We start from the raw sequence: 18,517 nt of genomic DNA, 5'->3' as shown, positions 1-18,517 counted from the left end.
TCGTGTGTGTGTGTGTGTGTGTGTGTGTGTGTGTGTGTGTTATATTAAACAATAAGAACTCTTATACGGTACTTAAAAAATAAAATTTTAAAATTCTCAGTTTCTTATAACAGTACTCATACTTCCAAATGAGACATGTTTATAGTACATATGAATACAATTACAATACAGATCATAAATAGGAAATAAGGTAAAACTCAGCCACATAATCCAAGTCTAACCTAACACAGTAGTCATATGTATATAAAAAAAAGTTATTTTTCCCCCTAACAGGTATCCCTTACTCCTTGATTCACACAATTAAGGTATTCCCAAAATTATTGCAAGGATGAAAACCAACATCATTAAATTATTTTCCATAGAAAATAGTGTAATATGACTAGAGGATTTGTCCCCTCCAAGGATGAATTACTTAGGGCCATAAATTTTTAATAGCCAAAGTGAATTTTACAGTAATGCTGAAAAATTATGGAGTAGACTAACTGCAATCAGTAGCAGTAACTTATAAAAATATACAAACTATCCGATAATTCATGCACACTTTATTTAATGCCTTTAGAAATTTCTGCCATTCTAAATGCAAATAACAGCAATCATTTAAAAAAAAAATTGAGTGTCGTCTTCTTTTTTCAGAATGAAAAAGCAGCAATTGTATGCCATTGATAATTACATGTGTAACACGTTTAATTACCAACTTGTAAGTGAACCACTAGTTCAGTAAAACTGTAATCATCAAAGAAAAAGCTTATTGTTTATAGATAAGATTCAATGAGCATAAGTTTTTCCAATACTGAAAAATCAAAGCTAATTCAACAAATTTCAGTAACAATTGAGTAAAATACATCTATTTTGCAAACATCCTTTTTGAATTTAAATCTATGCACTATTATATGTTTCACCCATGAAAAACTAAAGTGCCATCAGCATTTAGTTTACTTACCCCTTTTAAAGTCTTCTTCATCATCAGCCATTTTCAATCCACTGCAGGATGAAGGCCTCTCCAGCAACTTTCCAGTTCCTTCTGTTCTGAGCACTGGCCATCCATTTACTACCCACAAACTCATGAATTTCATCTATCCAACTCCACCTTTGTCTTCTAGGTTTTCTTCTAGCTCCTCTTCAGTACCATTCTGTATTTTCTTAGTCCATATGTCATCATGTCTTCGAGCTATGTGTCCTGCCCAAGACCATTTTAGTTCTTTAGTTTTGATAAGAATGTCCTTTACTTGAGTTTGCTGCCTAATCCATGTGTTTCTCTTCTTATCTAACAGTCTGATTCCAATATAATTCGTTCCATTCTTTGCTGTGTAGTTCTCAGCTTATTTTCCATTCTTTTGGTGAGTGCCCAAGTTTCACTTCCATAAGTCATGGTGGGGAGTATACATTGGTTCATTATTTTACGTTTCAGACAAACTGGGATATTGCTCCTCAGTATGTGACTATATTTCCTGAATGCTACCCACCCAAAATTTATTCTTCTCTTGACTTCCAGCCATTTATCATTATTACAGCTAATAACTTGTCCCAGATAAGTATATGATTCCACCTTTTCAATTACTGCTCCTTCAATCATTATTTCCCTTTCTGTGGCATACTTGTTCATCATTACTTTTGTTTTAGCCATATTCATCTTTAGTCCAAAATCCTTACTAACTGTGCATAACTGATTAAGATTTTCCTCTAATTCTTTGGGATCGTGGCTTATGACCACAATGTCATCTGCAAATTGTAAATGGTTTAGGTACTCTCAGTTCACATTTACTCCTTTCTGCGACCATTCTAATCTTCTGAAAGCTTCCTCAAGGGCAGCAGTAAACAGCTTCGGGGATATTGTGTCTCCTTGTCGAACTCCTTTCTCGATTTTAAATTTCCTACTGTCATTGTCTAGTCTAATAAATGAGATAGCATTCTCATATATTTTCATCAAAATCATAATATGTGGGGTATCCATGCTTTGTCTTTCAAGTGCCCGAAACATTGCCTTATGCTGTATGGAGTCAAATGCCTTTTCATAATCCACAAATGCCAGCCATAATGGTGTTTTATATTCATTTGCTTTCTCCATTAGCTGTGATATTACGTGAAGGTGATCCATAGTTGAGAATCCTGTCCTAAAGCTAGCTTGCTCTTTCAGTTGATTCTCATTGAGTATTCTTTCTAATCTGTTAGTAATGACCCTTGTGAACAACTTGTAGATGCGGGATAACAAGCTAATTGGTCTATAATTTCCAATTTCTGATTTATCTCCTTTCTTATGCAGCAAAACTGTGATTTCATTATTCCACTGCTTAGGCGTCACACCTTTTCTAATGCATTTTGTGAAGAGACTTGCCAGTTTTTGTGTTATATCTCTTCCTCCCAATTTTAACAACCCTACAGTAACTTCATCTTCCCCCGGGGATTTCTGATTCTTCATTTTCTTCAATGCATGTTCTACCTCATCAGGAAGAATATCGGGTATGTTGTATGTGTTGCTAATTTGCAATCCATCTTCCCCACTGCTGGCATCATTCCCTCGCTCCTTGTATAATTCTCTATAGTAGTCTCCTGGTATTTGAATTATGCCTTCTCTGCTATTTATCATTTGTCTTTCTGTATTACTGCTCATGGCTGCTGATTTAAATCCTTTGCTTTAAATCCTTTTCCCTTAATGCTTGTTCTACTTTTCTTGTGTTAAATCTTCTTATGTCCTCTCTGAGTCTCTTTCTAATGGCTTTGCATAACTCAGTATACTCAATTTTTTCCTTGTCAGTGTTTATCTTGCTCTTCATTTTTCACCTTCGGTTCATCACAACAAGTGTTTCTTGACTAATTTTTTCTTCTTTGGATTTCTTTTCTCCTATAGGTTTCATCACTTGCAGAAAGTTGTAATATTCCTTGTCGATATCTTGGTCCTGAGCAGTCTGCAGAAGCTCAAACTTGTTCTTAAGTTCCAGTACATACTGCTTTTTCTCCTCTTCTGTCATCTCAAAGACCCATGTATTATTTACTCGAGTCAGTTTTTTCCTTTCCTTTACTACATCTACATCAACTGTACATCTTACCATTCTGTGATCACTTCCAACATCATTCACAATATATCTTCTGTTAGTGAGGATGAAGTTGATTTCATTAGTTGTTAATCCATTTGGACTCTTCCATGTCCACTTTCTGTTCACCCTTTTCTTGAAAAAAGTGTTCATTACTGACAATTCTTAAGATTCTGCAAATTCCACAAGTCTTTCGCTAATTGCCTTTGAGGATGAAGTCAATTTTTTTAGTTGTTAATCCATTTGGACTCTTCCATGTCCACTTTCCGTTCACCCTTTTCTTGAAAAAAGCGTTCATTACTGACAATCCTCGAGATTCTGCAAATTCCACAAGTCTTTCGCCTCTTTCATTTCTTTCACCAATTCAAAAATTTCCTATAGTTCCCCTTTCTGCACTGTTTTGTCTTTTTCCAACCATAGCATTGAAGTTACCATTAAGGCCTTATGCACTTCAATTAGGTCACCACACAGATATACCTAGTTTCTAGTATTTAATAGCAACATTAACAATTAATTTCCAAGGAAATAGTAAACTGAATGGTAACTATACCTGCACTCACAAGCAGTAAGTCTCCGAGTCAAACAAATGATTATATAATAAAAAAATAAAAACCAATATTATTTTTTTAAAATAGTTTTTTAAAATAGAAAATTGTGTCTCTTCCAATACTTGAACCAGGAGCCTGAGACCTTCTACAAAGAGTACAATAGCAATCACTAACAACAGATAAATAACTATAATTTTCACTGAGACTTCAAATTTGCTGAGTTTGAGGCAAGTGGGAACTTTGTTGTCATTATCTTAATTGCTGCTATATTAATTTCCTTATTTTAGATGATTGCTAACCAAACAATTGAAAATAAATAACCTAATTCATAAGATAAATGAAATTGCTATTCTAGCAACACTCGTGAGTCAAGTGGACTGAATATTTGTGTTTTGGTCGTTCTACGAGAATTAACCTCTCTGCCTGCACCTTCATGATGGGCAGACTGAGTTCAAGTCCGCATTCAACCTAGTACACTGGAGGTGACCACCTAGGAGCGAACCAATGTAAGCAGGGGTCGAGTTGTGTCTCTTCCAATACTTGATAAGTTCTGTCATAGATGTTCTGTATTTGCCACCCCTCTATATCATCAGGAAATACTAGGTGGTTGATGGCTATCAACAAATTGGTGCATCCGACAACTCCATCTTTTCCATCATGTAGTATGATTCGTGTCTTTTGAGATTATAATGGCAGAATACAAAGAATACAAATCTTCCTTACATTCTGAGGGTACAGCTCGAAAATGGTGTTCATAGGCCGGCAACGAGATAGTCCACCAGAATGAACCTATTGGTAATTCTCTAGGAGGCATCTGGATCGGCTAATGTATAATCTTGCTACCTCGACTCTGCAAGATGGTGGTTTGGTTTTATTTTGGGTTTACTGGCACATCAGCAACATAGGCTATAATGTACCAACAACAGTAAATGAATAAAAAACAGTTAAGAATGGTGAAAGATAAAAAGTCTACAAAATATTACAGGCCCGTGAAAATTGGTCATTATGTCAAGAAAAGAATTATAAAACTGTATAAGAGTAGAAAATTGTTCAAATAAAGGTATAAAATGATACATAAGTAAGTCAAGGTCAAGATGTGTTTGTTTTCATTGCAGTCTCCAGCATTCCCTTCTATGTGCCACTGTAGCATCTGAAAAGGCATAAGACCAAGGCCAGCAAATGTATGTAGGTAGGTAGGGGTGTGTGTGTGTGTGTGTTTGTGTGTGTGTGTGTGTGTGTGTGTGTGTGTGTGTGTGTGTGTGTGTGTGTGTGTGTGTGTGTGTGTTATTTGTAAAACATTGAGCATCACAGCTCTGGTTTATACTATCAAGCTGTTATGTTGAGTGCCAGCACCTGGTGACTTAGCAGCCAGGGGGCAGGGGACACCTAGTCTCCTAACCCCCCCAACCTCGAGCATGTGGAGGCACACCAGGGTCTACTTTATAGCTGAGACTCTTACTGGGGGCTTATCAAGCAAAGCCTGGGAGTACCAAGGTATTGAAGGAGAGGAAAAGGAATTTAGAGGGAAAAGTATGGGAGTAGGAAGGAAGTAAAGTAGACAGAAAGCAAGGGGATGAAAGAAGAAGGCAACCCCCTGAATCAGAAGAATAGGACTTAGATAGAGTAAAATAAAGAAATATACTAGTGGACAGAAAACTATCTATCCCGACCTGTACATAGGATAACTGAACCTAAGAGTACTTCAGTCAACTGGGATACAACCCAATTAAACAAAAAAAAAAAGTCCAGACTATGGCTGGAACAAGACCAACCTGATCTAAATAATAATTTTACATTTACAAATTAAACATACAGAAAAAATATATAAAGCCAATGTGTATCTAGCACATCAGCATAATAACAATAATTAACTCAAAAAACAAAACTTTCATCAGTATTAACAACACTAGTGCACTGCATCAGTACACACTAATCTTGATGTAACAGTCCCTATAATAACACAGCTTCCATAAATTTATATCACCAATCCATAGAGAACAATTCCTAAGTGGTAGAACTTCAGAACATCTAAAGCCAACAACTCCAAAACCAAGGCTACAAAGCATTTAGACCACTAACCATTAATTAACTTTACACTCCAAGTGTTACCCAAACAAAACACACACAATAATATACATGCATACTTCTACATTTCCATTCCAAAAGTGTGTTGTCAATTCATCTACTCAGCCTGAATTCACTATATTAATAACTTAACCTCAAGAATGCAAGTCCATAAAGCACTAAACAGCTAAGTGCCTTAACACTCAAAAATAACTACTTTTTCTTCTTGTCATTACCCATATCACGGCCACCATAGCCAAGTGGTCAAGCGAATGGGTGCTAAGTACACGTGCCTTAAGTAACTGAGGTTCAAGTCTGTGACTGCTAAATACGGTGCTGTTTCTTGTATTCTGTCTATCTTGTGAACTCCGCTGATCATTTGGTCGTCCTGGAGTATAAAACAGAAAATTTATTTTATTTTTATATACAACCTGCCCAAGAGCCTTAAACAACATAAACAAGCTAAATAAGAATTTCAGTTCCATGCTGAACACACTAGTACTTACTATTTAAACATGTTACTGGATATGCATAAACCTCATTTCAGCTCAAAATTATGGTCAACTTCCTTTTTTCAAGACAGTTTGTCAGTAAAAGTTTAAGTTTGGATTCACAAGGTCTGAGCCACAAGTTTTAATTTGTCTTTCTTTCAGTTATCAATGGAACTGAGTTTGTTAATTCCTTAAGTTCTAACCTCAGCAAAGTACTTGAATCCAACCCAGAAACTACTAAAACGTCTTAACAACATTACAATTGCTCTCTCACTTAGGACAGCACAACAGACATTCCAAGAGGCCCATTATCAGCATACAACAATGACCAATTTAATTTAAATTATATTAAAAGGTTTGTCAGCACAACAGTCCCAGAACGCAGTCAGTACAGCCTTAACGACATATTATTATTTACTTCATTGAAAAAAAAAAAAAAAAACATACATCAAACTTGATAAAGTTTATCAGCTCAACAACATCAAGTGGTCTGTTGCAACCATATCCATGGCTGCAATGCTATCAAATCTATTCAAAATTAACATCAACACTAGGATTCAGCACTCATGATCATTTAATAATATTTAATATCAATCACCATCAAATGTAGTAAACTATCAAAAGAATACAGCCGCCCCATGGCCTACGTAATACTCGACTTTACGTAAGTTTTTGCTGGCCGGTGAAAACTTAAAAAAAATCACGGAAACGTATTTTGCATGCCATAGGAATAAATGGAGGTATCGTGAAAATATCGTAATGTGAATCCAATAACACATTGTTTTTTTTGGTAATTCATTCCAAGACCTTGGAAGTTTAAATTTTCACTATAACTAAGCTATTTATCTCTCTCTCTCTAAAAGGTCATTTTTATAATGTAAATTGCACTACACTCTCATCGTTACCATATGTTCCGTTATAAGAATCAATTTTGAATGCCTTTGTGATATTTTTCTAAAGCACATTTCTAGAGGTCACGACCATAAAACAATAAAAACAATTTCCAGTTTATTGGGCTTTTCTGTTAGTGCACATAATTATAAACGGATAGTAAATTCGATCTTATTACATTTGCGATAATAACGATAACTGGAATTCTGGGAGTTTTTATGAAATGGTATCATGGTGAAATGAGTTCCCCTTCACTGAAATCTTCAATCATATAATAAACATAAATTTTTAAAATATTCTCTTCATTCCTATTTATTTATTACAATGGTGAAGGGAAAGGGACCAATGGAAAATGCAAGTGCTGGTAGTGCTAGGAAATGAAACAAAATTGATTTAGAAAGGAAGATGATTAATTAAGAATTACGAAGCAGGACAAAGTTTGTCATCTATTGTACGGAATTAGGTCTTGCTGCTTCAACTGTGAATACTATTTTAAGAGACAGCGTGTGTATAAAAGAATATGTTAAAGGATCAACAGTGATCACAAAACAGCGTTCTCAGGTGCTATATCGAAGATGGAAAAGCTATTAATAATATGGATGGAAAATCAGATTCAGAAGCAAGTGCCCTTAAGTCCAAAGGCCATTCAACCAAAAGCAAGAAGTATTTATGATGATATTAAGGATAAGTACGGCGAAGCCCAAGCCAAGTTTGTGGCAAGCAATGGATGGCTTAATAGGTTTAAGCATCACGCTGGTTTCCAAAACATTAAAGTATGCAGTGAAGTTGCCAGTGCCGATTCTGCAGCTGCAGAGAAATTTTGTGATGTGTTGGGGAAAAAAACTCTTCTAAATCTCCACAGCCCTCAACTTCCGCAGTGCATGCTTATCAGCTGGAGAGTTAATTCTGGCAATGATGCTTGAAAGGTAAAACTTGCTAACGTTATGCCTGTCTCCTCTCTCTTTTCGTAATTTTATAATTTTGAAATTTTTCCTGCATATGAGATAAAAAAAATTGAATAACTAATTCTATTTAAATGTTCATTGAATATTTCTTTTTTGCTTAAATCAAATTTTTGAGGTGCTGCATAAGCATTTAGGAAAATTCCAACTTATGTAAAATTCTGACACATAGAGTTCCACGGAACTCTATGTAAGTCAGACCCAACTAGAGGGAAAGTGTCAGTTACAAGTTAGCCTCCAAAACCACCGCTCACACAAATATGCAAAATAAAATTGGGCCTTTACTGCACAGTTACATCAGGTTCAGCACTATAAATTCTTTCTCCTTCTGAACAGTTTGTCAATGAATTCAAAAAGAGCTGGGAAGTTATTGCTACTTGTCAAAAATCTTGGAAAAATCCACATTATAAACATTCGTTAACATTTGTAAACTATTCCTTAAATCCAAATATAAGTAACAATCTAGTATTAAGTGCTCTACTGTCTCCTGAGCACCATATTTACATAATGGGGAGCTAGCCAAACCAAATGTAAATAATTTGTAATTTAAGCTGCTGTGCCCAGTGAACAAAAAGTTACATTATCCTGGATTTAGCCAGGTCAGTTGTTGTTTTGTAAACTCTGCAACATTAGGAAAATTTTATTAGTCATTCTGCCCAATTCGGCAGGATCCAAAATAGTCTGACAATCATATAAAAACTCACTTCGGATTCTAGTGTTATCATCCTTCACAGGCATCTGTATCTATATAATAATTACAAACTCTAGCTAGTAACCCCCTTTCTTCTAAAATATTGAAGATGTTGATATGAAACCTCATAGTAAATAGGTAATTTTCCATTAAGAACTTGTAAGGCTATTGTAGATACTGTTCTACATGTTCTTGATGTAGCCAAAAGGAAGAAAAGCTGTGCTTGCATTATGTATTTTTTGACTGAACAATTAGTAACTCACAACAATGGACCGATAAGATGAGAGATTGATAAGAAAAGAGCCATCAGAGAGAGACATATATTCAAAAGATTTGAAATCAACTGCGGAGCAACCTGCTACTCTTTTTAACACGACAACCCCCTGCAAGTCGAAACAGGGACACTTGCCATCTCTCATTGATTTGATTGCTTGGGAGATTTCTTCATTTGTAAATGGTTCTTCATGAACTAAACTGGAGTAAGTCAAATGACTAAATCTCAGGCCTGATTGTTGAGTGCTCTCTGGGACAGAAACAAGATGGTTCTGTCCCAGGGGGCACTCAACCCATCCAAGATAGCATTCATGGAGTCCAACGAAGTAAGAGTCTCCTGTCTATCAGATGTTAAAACGGAGGAAAAAATCTCACCAAGATGGATCTTATCAGCAATAATCTTGTATGCCATCTCCCAAGGCTCATCATTTAATGTTAGCTTTGTCTACTATCTTAGCCCCGCTACGAAAAGAAAGAACTAATCGCTAGGAGTCCACTGCACTGCTCATTATCTCTCTTGCTCTCTTTCTGCAGCCCTTGCAAGCTAAGGTGAGCAAGACAAGGTCATACACACATTGCCATTCATTAGAGATAGATTGACTGTTTAATATGTTTAGAACGCAATTTTTTTTTCATTATCATTATCAACTTCGAGTTTATTTGTTTTTTGTTTTGAGGTTGTTTAAGGTAAGTAATTAAAGGATTTAGAAGAATATCACAGTCAGAACGTGGAAGAGGAGAAAGAGAATGGCCACGTGGCCACTGCCATGCTATTCTGACTAGTTGGTTGAAAGTACCTTGCAGAAAAGAAGAAACGTGTTTTCGTGCTCCTGAAAACCCATCCAGGATTGGTCTGAAATGTGCATTTAAGGATCTGAAAGATTTGGCTAACTTAGCGAAAGGTGTATTCATTTTCAAGTCTTACATTTTAAGTGTTAAAAAGTCAGAGATCATTTTTCTACATATTGTCAAAATGGCAATGTTTCATTGCTGGCAACCAAAATAGTTACTTACATAAGTTCTTTATATACAGATGACAATGAATTGTCCAAACATTTTTCTGAAAACATCAGACAATACAATAATGCTTTCTCTTTTGTTTCTTTCGGAGCAAATGTCAAATTGCTGTCTGGTCTTGGGCTTTATACATTTCGGATTTTCGGAGATATCCATCATTCTATCAGTTCCTTATTTCCAGGGCAACATTGAAATCCCGGCTTACAGCCAATTATACATATTAAATTTAGCCCAGGCAAATAATTTTCCAGTGCAAAGACCCGAAATTATGGAATGAGATTCGACGTGTACTGGCTTACCCGCTCACAACAAAACATGGACTACATTTCTTTAGGACAGCTAGAGAAAAACTCTGTTACCAATTGCAAAATTTTTGCAATGGGTACAGCTAGTATCACTAAAGTTTGAGATTTTATAACTCAATATGGGGTGCAACAAAATTTACCAAAAATAAGTAGTTTGGACAAATATCCAAAATAAAAGTTTCACCTCTCTAGGACTTACTGGGGGCTCAGAGGATAGCTCCAACATTATGCCCAAAAGTAGTTCAATTTGCTACTTGAAGGCTATTTTCAGACAGACCAGACTGCTGAACTAAAAATGACCATAAAGTATGACTATAAATACATACTGTAAATGACTATATATATTTACATACAATAAATCAATAATATTCAATAATTTCCCATTTTTTACAAGTTTTCAATTTTTAGCAGTTTCAACTCTATCCCCAAGGTGGCTGACCAAAATGGTGACCTCCTATGCTGTTTTTCCCTCCAAACTCAACGTTCGTTGATGCCATGACAGTAAAAAAGGCAGAAAATTCATTAATTAATTCTTGTATTACAGGCAAATGCCAAGACATGAAAATATAGCCCAGGACAGCAAAATAGTGGTCAAAAAAAGGCCGAAAAAATGTCTTCCAAACATGTTGCATCTGCCCTGGTGTTCAAAATAACTGTTAAAAATAGTCTATCATAAAAATTTAGAATAGCCAATAAACTAAAAGCTGAAGCTGATTAATGGTTTACATTTAAAAAAAAAAAAAAAAAAATCTTGTTCTTGTTTACACTCCGGCATGACCACCAGGTTAGTAGAGTTTACAATAAATCCACTCAAAGAACATGTGCTACCGCACTCGTGTTCCTGATTACTCGGCTATGTCAGGCCTTATGTAATGGCACACATTACAGACTACTACAGATGAAAACAACGATGAAATAAAAAAATCAAAACAAACTTCAAACAAGACCCCCCCCCTAACTGTCAGCCTTAAAAAACATATTCACCAACTCACCAAAACTTCATGTACAGTGTCATATTTCCTATCACTGGGGTGGTCATAAAACACAAACAATTGAGTAATCCAAGAGCTAACTTTTAAGCTATCACTGTATGCATGGGATATAAAAATTAACAGATGAAACAGAAGCCTATAGTGGACATATGCTGGTCTGTAATCAAGTCACAAAGGAGATTAGGTAGGATTTTGCCTACCTAATATCCTGTGACAATTCATTGTCATCCTACAAGAAATCTTTGGCAAAAGATGCAAGGAAAAACACTAAAGAATTCTTTACTTATGTCAACTCTAGAAGGAAAGGTGAATCAGATTGGTCCACTTGGAATATTGATATCTATGGTTCAACTGTTGATGATCCTGCTCAGGTAGCTAACAAACTGAATTAGTATTTTGCAACTATATTTACACATGGAGTTATTCGGTGGGGGAGGATGGATGGGATCTGGAAAGGCACCTGGGATGGATGGGATCTACCCAGTTATATTAAAGGGGGCAGCAAAGGAAGTAAGCAAACTCTTAGCCATAATTATGAGAGTTTCCTTGGACTCAGGGGAGGTACCCATGGACTGGATATGTGCAAATGTCACCCCAATTCACAAAGGAGGATCAAAGGGCGAACCAAGTAATTATAGCCCTGTTAGTTTAACTTCTGTTGCAGGGAAATTAATGGAGGCACTGCAGGATCATCTAGACAAGACTTCAGTTATAGCTCAGACAGAGCATGGTTTTGTTAAGGGGAAATCTTGTCTGACCAAACTGATCGGATACTATGATGTGGTCACAAATGAATTAGATGCAGGGAATAACTTTGATATCATATACATGGATCTTAGGAAGGCTTTTAATTCTGTTGCACATGAAAGACTGCTGCACAAATTGGAGCAGCGTGGCACTTGAAGCAAACTGTTGCTATTGATAAAGGGATGGTTGAGTGGGAGAAGACAGAGGGTGGTAATCAATGGTCAATGCTCTTCGTGGACTAATGTTATTAGTGGAGTCCCTTAGGGTTCAGTGTTGGGTCCATTATTATTTCCTGTTTAAATTAATGACTCACATCTAGTGCATATGGGTTTGGCACATCCTGGGTCCTGAGCTGGATAACATCATTCTTCTCTTTCTTGGTGATTTCCTTCCACTGCGCGTGCTCTCTCTCTCTCTCTCTCTCTCTCTTTCTCACGGTTACTCAATTTTTTTTTTTACCTGGTTCAGCATAAGTCTCAGGCATCCTTGCACCACATGGCTAATAATAATAATAATGATGGCATATCAGGCTTAATGTCTAAGTTGCAGACGACATGAAAGTTTGGCAGGATTGTTAATGATACTAATGACAGTGTGCTACTGCAGCAGGATCTAGAAAAGTTGAGCAGATGGGCTGCGAGGTGGCAACTGAAGTCTAACATTGACAAATGTAAAGTACTGTATATGGGTAGCAGTAATCCCACAGTAATGTATTATCTGTGTGGAGCTACACTCAGATTTGTAGAGAATGAAAAGGACCTGGGGTAATTGTGCAGTCAGATATGAAGTTTTCTGAGCAGTGCAGATGGTCTTGCAGACCATCTGCACTGCTCAGATTGTGTTTTGTGAAGGATATACAGGAATTTTTCTAGCAGAGAAAAGGATGTGATTATCCCCTTGTATAAGCAATGGTCAAGCCACATCTTGAGTACTGTATACAGGTCTGGAGGCCACATTTTAGGAAGGATGTAGAGCTGCCGGAATGAGTGTGTTTGTTTGTTATTTAGGAGCATTAGCAACTAAGGCCATATTGCTCCGGGGATATGCGGTGGTCATTCTCTGACCTTTCCACATCCTCCTTATTTGGTGGTGAAGGGCTCGAACCCTGGTTTAATCAAGAAGTGTGTGCTACACACTGCTGCTCCTGCCCACCTGGCTATGGAGGTGCCCACGAACGAGTACAGAGAATGGCAACAAGATTAGTGAATGGAACAAAGGGTTGCTCTTACGAAGAAAGACTTAAGACCTTCAATGGTTTGAGTATGCTAAATGTGGATTCTTCTTCTTGCCCAGATTAATTGCCTGCGGGGACATAAATTCACATTGAGGAAAGATGTGTGGAAATTCACCTTTAACCAGAGGGTGGTTGACTGCTAGAACAAACTTCCATCTGTCATTGTAGAAGTTTACAGCTTGAATAAATTCAAAGCTTCTGCCTTGAATTTATTCAAGAAATAGACAAACATTTGGAGCAAATGGATTGGTGAAATGGAAGTTTTTTTTCCCCCCTTTTTGGCTGATGCTGTATAAGCTTGCTTTCTTGCATCATATGCCTTTACTAATGCTATTGTTAATCACTACTATTCCAATCACATAAGTATAGTGTTTTGTGGAAGGTGCCAATAGTGGTTCCCCACATCTGCACCATCACTTTGTGAAGAATTACAGAAAATTACAGAGAGAAGAATTACAGAATTACCTCGCTAAAAGCCAGAAAAGTGTAGTATCTGGTTTGTCAGAATGGTGTTATGTTCTGTTGTTGTGTCTCTGGCTAGTTGGCCACACGGCCTGTAGTGAAACCCCACGTTTCTCACCACCACTGGGAGGTGAGTCACGCTTCCCATTATACTCTGGCTGGCCTCTGCCAGGGTCACCTGAACTTCATGACAGCGACCAAAAAAAAAAAAAAAGTTTGAAAGGTGTGAGTAAGGAAATATTGAAAGGTGGGCTACAAAGTAGTTAAAAAAAAAAAAAAAAAGAAGGGGGCCTGCTAGAGATGGAAACAGGGAAGAGTGAGGAAGGGAACTAGTCCTGGGGTAGAAAGTCATGGGAGACAGATGCTCTCACTGGAGTGCGATATGAAGCACACATGGCAAGTATCAATCCTAACCCCAGAAGAGGTTAGCACAGAGGTTCCCAAACTTTCTCGGTTCAAGGTGCACTTAGTGTCCCAGTAATTTTTTCCAGCCACCCCTAGGTCAAAAGAAATACCTAACACAGTGGTTTTCAACCTTTTAATATATATATACCTATATAATATTTTTTTCTTTATATAGAGGTACTAAATAAAGATCAATTATAGATCGCCACAAAATTAAAAAGATAAGGTACAATGGATACCATAATCTTTTTATAATGAAATAAATACACAAATTAAAAAATATATATAATAATAACTTTAAGTAACTTAAACCCAAATTACACGGCACCGTAGTGTGCCGCGGCACACCGGTTGGAAACATCTAGGTTAGCATGACTTCATAAAAATCCCATGACGGTGAGCTCATTTTCAGCAGATCCTACTCAGGAGAGTCAGTCTAAGTTTGCATTTTGCCAAGGTTTGCACTTATATCCCACCTGGATAAGAAGGAAGTATCCAGGTCAGCAAGAAGAAGAGAAGAGAATGGGAACACATCAAGTTGCTGGAACATTATAAGTGACTGGTTTGTGGAGTAGTTGATGCCAGTATAAGGCATCTTCGCTTGAAGAGAGAAGTAGCATATGTGGAAAAAAGCAGCTTGTTTGGAAATGATTAGTGCACTAACAGGTTGCATGGTAGTCAGGTTAAGATCTGTGAGTTGTTACTGGAGATCAAGATATATAGATAGTGCAAGAATAGATTAAATGTTCCTAGTCTTCAGTTTCTCCACAGAAAGATTGATCATATTCAGAAAAAACCCAGATCATGTATCTTTTTCTTGATGGAGCCATGTCCAGTTAAGAGATATGATGCCTCTAGGTTTGGTGTAAATCAAACACTGAAGGCACTTCTTATCAATCAACGAGACTAAGGGAAGAAAGTTGCTGGTAATGCAACCCGTCTGCCAGATGGAGATGAGTTAGCCTAAATAAGTTTTCTCTGTGATTTGACGTCGGTGTCAACCTGTGTTTGAATACCAAGCAAGGAGGCAACTTGAATCTTGCGAACACAGAAAATTAAACCCTGGAAAACAGCATGAAGGTCTAAGAGAAGATTACCAGTGAGTACCTGGAGAGCTGCAGTAGAGGTTGTTCTCCAAGCACAAGTCATAAGGAGTAGGACGATTCTCTGTCTTTTCAAGATGGGCTTGGATGAATCTCTTGTTGTCCAGTGGTACCAAACTTCAGCACCACAGAGGACAATTGGAAGATAGTGGAATACATGAGCTGAAGGAATCTACCTTTCAACTCCTGGTCCCTCCTAGTGACACGTGTGAGCATAGCAGTAAACTGCCTTGTCTTGTCTCCAACTGCCTTCAGGTGAAGGATAAAGGACCAGCGTTCATCGAGAATGACACAAAGAAATTTTACAGAACAGCAGTTGGCGAGTGACTACTCGTTGATCCTAATAGGATCAGCGAGACAGATGTCAAGGTTGCTCTTCAGCACGAGGGTAAGCTTCTGACATAAGTAAGTATTCAGGGGAATATTCGTGTGTTTCTGAGGCAGAGCCCAGGGTTCTCTCATTAGTCCTGTTGTACATCTTGTGTAGAAGTTTAAGCCAAAAATGGCCATTTTTATGTAGTGTACTGGATGTGTAAATGTATTGATATGGCATGTTGTTATGTTGTGAGCAGGTAACTGGCTCTTAGCAGATGGGAAGTAGCAACACCTGGTCACCACATCCCACCCCTGTCATGTGGAAGCGGCCATGATCTACTATCATCTGCTGGACTAACCCAGGGGAAACGACCTGGAAGGGCCCAAATAAGGATGAAATGAAAAGGCTATAGAAGGAGAAGTTTAAGATCTGGAGAGGTGGGCAAGAATAGAAAAGAGAAAGATCAAACAGAGGAACCCTCCAATAGTTAGAAGGTAGAAGAAATAAAGCAAGACTAAAGGAAATAGAGGTGGAGAAGTGGACTGACTTTTTATGCCATGGGAAATAATCCCATGGAGATAATCCCATCCTAGAAGCTACGATCAGCAAGATTTATTGAGATGTCTAATCTCTTTTAGACATTGCTCCAGGCACTTCCTCGGAGAAACAAGATTTTTTTTTTTTTTTTTTTTTTTAACCCCAATCACACTATAAACAGTTTCCATGTCTTCAGAAGAACACCAAGAATTTATACTGATGTCCAGTAGGGTATATTTGGTTACAATGAGTATCCAATCATCAACTACTGATAAAATTACCCCAAATTAGCAAGTCTAAGCTCCTCTCTTCATTTAAAAGCATGTGATGCAAAAGTGTTTAGTGCTATAAATGCTGATTGAGATCGGATAAGAGCAGGTTTATTTCCCATTGTGAATGTGTCTAAAACAAGCTGGAGTTCACACCTGTAGACTTGATAATACTGACAATCGAAAATAATGTGGTCAATACTCTCTTCCTGTTCACAGAGACAAAGTGGGGAAGGAGACAATCCTAATTTAAATAATTTGCTAATAATACTCCTGTGACCGGTGAGTAAAAATGTACCATGCAATCCAGGCACAAACCACAAAGATTCTCTCTTCCTAAACTCCTTCACCGATGGTAAAATCTCTGGTCATGGTGCCAAGTTCCGAAGCTGACCAGGCTCTTTGCCATTTATCTACATAAATAGAAAGAAGTCTTCTTTTCTCAGATGTTAAAGAAGCATCTAGATCAAGTTGCATATTATACAAAGTAACAGGTATTGATTCTTCAGGTGATAGATCATATACAGGTATTGTATTTCAGAGTGTTCAGGTAATTTTCCCAATAACACCTGTAAAACCATAGTAGAAGTGGTTCAACATGCTCGTGACATCATTAGGAGGGCAGCATGCTGGGCCTGCAGAAGCTGTTTCATAATTGCAGACTAGTTGGCTCTATGTCCCCAAGCCCCAGCTGAATAACCAATGATAGGTAAAAAAAATCGCAATTATAGTATAAGTAAGTAAAAAAGTATATTACAAGTATACTTACTTTTAATATAATTACTTACTGAATAAGTAAGTACACTGCCCTACCATTAATATCCAGATACCCCCCCACCTCCATGGATGGGAAACAGGTCCTATGCATGCAACACATCACAGAGAACCTGCTATAAATATGCACAGTGGGCTTCAAACAGACAACTGCAAAAGTTGGAATGCAAGATTACACGATGCATATTTATAGCAGGTAGCACTAGTTAGTACTTTGGACAAAACATCAGACGTAAAGAGTGCGAACCTTGACTTGGCTGTCCATAGCACTGTTTTCCACTGCTCTACGGTACAGGAAAACAGTCCTATGGACAGCCAAGTCAAGGTTCGCACTCTTTACATCTGACGGCTGTTCCTGGGTGTGGCAAATGCCAGGGGAACAGTTCCTTCCTGGTTGTACCCCCCCCCCCAACAATGAAGTTTGGTGGAGGCAGTGTCATGGTATGGGGCCCTTTTTGTTGTTCGGCAAGGGCCCATTAGTCATTATTGACAAATGAATGCCATGAATGCTATGCAATACCAGGACATCCTGTACAATTATGAACAACCAACATTTTGGCGATACTTTGGGGAAGGCCTATACATGTATCAGAAAGAGAATACTTGGTCCTTGAGGTTGTCACAGACATTCTCTCAGATAGGCCAGACAAGCAGTACTTGTTCCCTGGGAGTATAAAATGCTGATGGAACTGATATTCGGGTGACACTCAAGTCAAGTTGACCCAATTTCAACGAAGTCCAGACAGTCTGTGACAGCCAAATCCTCTACTTTCACCTTCACGATAGTGGAACTGTTAGTAATCCTGGGTATGACCTCCATGCACAAGCACATGTGGGTGACCACCCACGTGTGAACCAAAGTAAGCAGGGGTCGAGGTGTGGCGCCCACACCACATGGAGAAATGCCAACCCTCCGTCTTACCAGGCAGTACTAGCTGGTAGTACTGCCACATAGTACTGCCTGGTAGAACTAGGTGGCAGATAACTCTCATTAACCAGTGCAATACCACGACTTTGCTTATTGGAGGCTTAAAGTGGTGGAACCCACGTTTAGTCTCCAGAGCTCAGTTCCAGTCAACCCTTTCCCATCTCTCCCACCATGCAGTATTACTGATGAATTTTGAGGTTACGATGAACATCGTGGCGAGATCCAACCTTCCTTACATTGAGAGTAAAGCTCTAAAACGGTGTTCACAGGCCCGCCACTAGTTAGTACACTGGACCAAACATACTGGTAACTCTCTACGAGGATTCCGGATCAGTTATTGATTAATCTTACTACCTCTACTCCGCCAGATAGTGACTGGAGGGAGTCCGAGTAGCGTGTATGCGGGAGGCATTGTCGAGGTCACGTTATGTCTAGAATCTGGGTATATTCTTACCGTGTGTACGCCATATCCAAAAATT

The 18,517-nt window shown here is 37.9% G+C and overlaps 1 protein-coding gene across 1 annotated transcript in view; it reads right to left on the bottom strand.

The window, feature by feature from the left end:
- LOC150078521 (asparagine synthetase domain-containing protein 1) overlaps window positions 1-18,517 on the bottom strand; it is a 377,978-nt gene that overhangs the window by 196,605 nt on the left and 162,856 nt on the right. The gene's annotated exons all lie outside the window — the stretch shown is intronic.

This window comes from Mastigoproctus giganteus, chromosome 11 (genome assembly GCF_048544385.1).
Source record: "Mastigoproctus giganteus isolate SK-2022 chromosome 11, ASM4854438v1, whole genome shotgun sequence".
Lineage (NCBI taxonomy): Eukaryota > Metazoa > Arthropoda > Arachnida > Uropygi > Thelyphonidae > Mastigoproctus > Mastigoproctus giganteus.
Note: the sequence above shows the minus strand (reverse complement) of the source record. Positions and strands in the feature narration are given on the sequence as shown.